Source organism: Colobus angolensis, unplaced genomic scaffold, assembly GCF_000951035.1.
Source record: "Colobus angolensis palliatus isolate OR3802 unplaced genomic scaffold, Cang.pa_1.0 Scaffold149, whole genome shotgun sequence".
Classification (NCBI taxonomy): Eukaryota; Metazoa; Chordata; class Mammalia; order Primates; family Cercopithecidae; genus Colobus; species Colobus angolensis.
Genome location: NW_012114588.1, coordinates 2,270,999 through 2,274,726, shown reverse-complemented (window position 1 = coordinate 2,274,726; position 3,728 = coordinate 2,270,999). Strand labels below are relative to the sequence as shown.

Here is a 3,728-nt window from a genome sequence, read left to right as displayed (position 1 = left end):
GCCAGGATGGTCTCGATCTCCTGACTTTGTGATCCGCCCGCCTCGGCCTCCCAAAGTGCTGGGATTACAGGCATGAGCCACCGCGCCTGGCCACAAAGACATTCTTAATAGGCAAAACATTCCAAGGGCTTAGAATTTATTTCTCAGGTGCTTTGACCCAGGAGGGGCAAAGGGTCAATTCTTTGGGCCCAGGTTAATTATTTATTACACATGTGCCCATTTTGCAGAAGAAGAAATGGGGTCTTGGAGAGATTAAATGACTTGCCCCAGGTTATATAGCTCGATCCAGGGTCTAAGCCTTGATCATCCAACTCCAGGGCCCAGTGCCTTGTGCTCTTCCTGGTGGCTTAAATGTCTCCATTGAGAGACAAATTAGCCCAGGAGATAATATTATTTCATATTCTCATTTCTGCAGTTGTAGAATAATTCATGTCTAGAGTGTGTGCGTGTGTGTGTGTATTTCAGAGACAGGGTCTTGCTATGTTGCCCAGGCTGGAGTGCAGTGGCATTCACGGGCATGATCATTGCACAGTAGAACCTCAAATTGCTGGGTGAAGGCGATCCTGCTGCCTCATCCTCCAGAGCAGCTGAGTCTACAGATGTGCACCACTGCACCCAGCTTGGAGTATATATTTAACTTAAGCTGTCTATCAACTCTGGACAGGGCTCTATTGGAGGAAATAGGTTACATCCAACAAGATTCCACTTCCTGTGGATGAACAATCTCACTTAATACTATTGTTCTTGTGTGATTACAGAAAACTCCAATTTTCTGTACTGGAGTACTTGGGATGAAAACGTGCTTAACCCGTATTTAGCAGAGGCCTCTGTGGGTACCATGCACAGGGCAAGGTATTGGGGGTGCCATAGTGAACAAGTTAGACACAACTTACGCCTTTTCCTGGAGCTTGTAGTTTGTGTCAAGGGGGAGAAGGGAAAACAACAAATCTCTGGGTCATGGCTTCTCTTATTCTCCAGCTTCAGGGCAGGCCAGGCTCCAGCCATAGCCCTTTGCTGGGCAGATACTGAGCAGTTGCTGGCCAATGGGCGCTGGTCCATGGGAGGACCCTGGGGATAGAGTGGTCAACAAGGCAGACACAGCCCCTCCCCTTCCTGAGCTTCTCTTTGCCTCAGTGGGAGACAACCTGATCTCCACCTATCCTCACTCGAGTAGGAGAAGTATACAGAAATCTCATGAACAACTAGATAGCATAATTCCCAACAGTGATTCAAGTCAGGAAGGAAAGAGACACAGGACCAGGGTAGAGAATGGGTGGGGATGGTCAGGGAGGACCTCCCAGAGGAGGTGACGTTTAATTTTAGACCTGCAGATGAAGAAGAGCCAGCCACATGAAGAGCAGGGAATGGTGTTTCAGGCAGAGGGAACAGTATGTGCAGAGGCCCTGAGGTAGAGAAAACACCAGCTTGGCTCAGGGCCACATGGATTGTGGAAGTGTTTGGATTTTATTCCAAGGGTAGTGGGCAGTCACTGAAGGTTCTGAGAAGAGGCTGACATGATCTCATTTCCGTTTGAAGATCCCTTGTGGCTGCCGTGTTGAGAATGGACCAGTGTGGGATGGGCAGAGGCCGGGGTCAGGGGTGACCATGACCATGACCACACTGCCTCTCCCCTCTGGTCTGGGCACAGGCTGTGCTCTCTGCCTGGAGCGCTCAGCAGAGCTGCAGAATTCCATGGCTGAGCCAGTTTGCCCCTACTCTACATTTTTTTTTTTTTTTTGATATGGAGTCTTGCTCTGTCACCTAAGCTGGAGTATAGTGGTGCTATCTCGCTCACTGCAGCCTCTGCCTCCTGGGTTCCAGCGATTCTCTGGCCTCAGCCTCCTGAGTAGCTGGGATTACAGGTACACGCCACCATACCCGGCTAAGTTTTGTATTTTTAGTAGAGACAGGGTTTCGCCATGTTGGCTAGGCTGGTCTCGAACTCCTGACCTCAGGTGATCCGCCTGATCCGCCACCTTGGCCTCTCAAAGTGCTAGGATTACAGGCATGAGCCACCGCGCCTGGCCACCCTTACTCTACTTTTATGAGTTAAGTGACTTGTAAACAAATTTCTACCTGGGGCCTATTTGTTTTATTTATTTATTTATTTATTGAGTCTCACTCTGTCACCTAGGCTGGAGTGCAGTGGCGCGATCTTGGCTCACTGCAACCTCCGCCTCCCAGGTTCAAGCGATTCCCGTGCCTCAGCCTCCCAAGCAGCTGGGATTACAGGTGCCCACCACCACACCCGGCTAATGTTTGTATTTTTAGTAGCGATTGGGTTTCACCATGTTGGCCAGCCTTGTCTTGGACTCCTGACCTCAGGTGATCCACCGGCCTCAGCCTCCCAAAGTGCTGGGGTTACAGGCATGAGTAATACGCCTGTATGTGAGTAATATGCGCCCAGCCCGTATTTTTTTTTTTGGGACGGAGTCTCACTCTGCTGCCCCTGGAGTGCAGTGGCCGGATCTCAGCTCACTGCAAGCTCCACCTCCCGGGTTTATGCCATTCTCCTGCCTCATCCTCCCAAGTAGCTGGGACTACAGGCGTCTGCCACGTCGCCCAGCTAGTTTTTTGTATTTTTTAGTAGAGACAGGGTTTCACCGTGTTAGCCAGGATGGTCTCGATCTCCTGACCTCGTGATCCGCCCGTCTCGGCCTCCCAAAGTGCTGGGATTACAGGCTTGAGCCACTGTGCCCGGCCCCGTATTTTTTTAAAGTGCACGTGAGTATTCCATATCCACGTCGAGCAGATTCAAGGGAGACCTCCCAGTTTCTCCACCAGCTCTCCTAGACAGTGGGAGGCTGTGTCCACAATGAAGCCCTGAGGCCTGTAGGAGTCAGATATACATCTCCTAACCACCGAGGAACACAACATTGGGTTCGTTATTGATTCAGCGCCATGTGTATTCCAACATTTATCAATTTCTCTAATACTCTGTCTGGCTCTGTGATGGCCTGGAAAATGATGGCGGTAATAATGCCATCACCATCATCACCAGCACCATCATCACTATGACCATCACCATCATGATCACCACCATCACACCATCACTATGATCATCACCATTAACACCATCATCACCACCACAATCACCATCAATATCATCCCACTACTACCATCACCGTTATTACTGTCATCACCATCATTATTACCTGGATAAGTCCTTTCATCTCTGGATGACAATAATTATTATTATTATAAGAGCTGTCACCTTTAGGCATGTGCTCTGCAGTGATCACCCTGTAAAGACCTTTATATGCATTAACTCATTAAAGTCTCACATCTACCCTATGAAGTCCCATCACTGCCATCATCACCACCATCGCCACCATTACCATCACCATCATCACCAGCACCACCACCACATCACCACCACCATTACCACCACCACCATAATCACCATCACTATTATTGCCATCATCACTGTCACTAGCACCAACACCACCATCATCACTACCACCATCATTACTACCACCATCAATACCATAATCACCATCATCACATCACTATTACCACCATCATCACCACCATGATTACCACCATCACCAGCACCATCATCACTATGACCATCACTACCATGATTATCACCATCACCATCATTATTACCACCATCACCACCATCATTACTATCATCACCACCATCACCACCACCATCACCACCATCATTACTATCATCACCACCATCACCATCATCATCACCACCATCACCACCATCACCACCACCA

At 49.0% G+C, this 3,728-nt stretch overlaps 1 protein-coding gene across 1 annotated transcript in view; it reads left to right on the top strand.

Annotated features, from left to right (window-relative positions):
- The window catches only part of LOC105507349 (chromosome unknown open reading frame, human C1orf127), a 30,854-nt gene that overhangs the window by 461 nt on the left and 26,665 nt on the right, over positions 1–3,728 (top strand). The window lies entirely within an intron of this gene.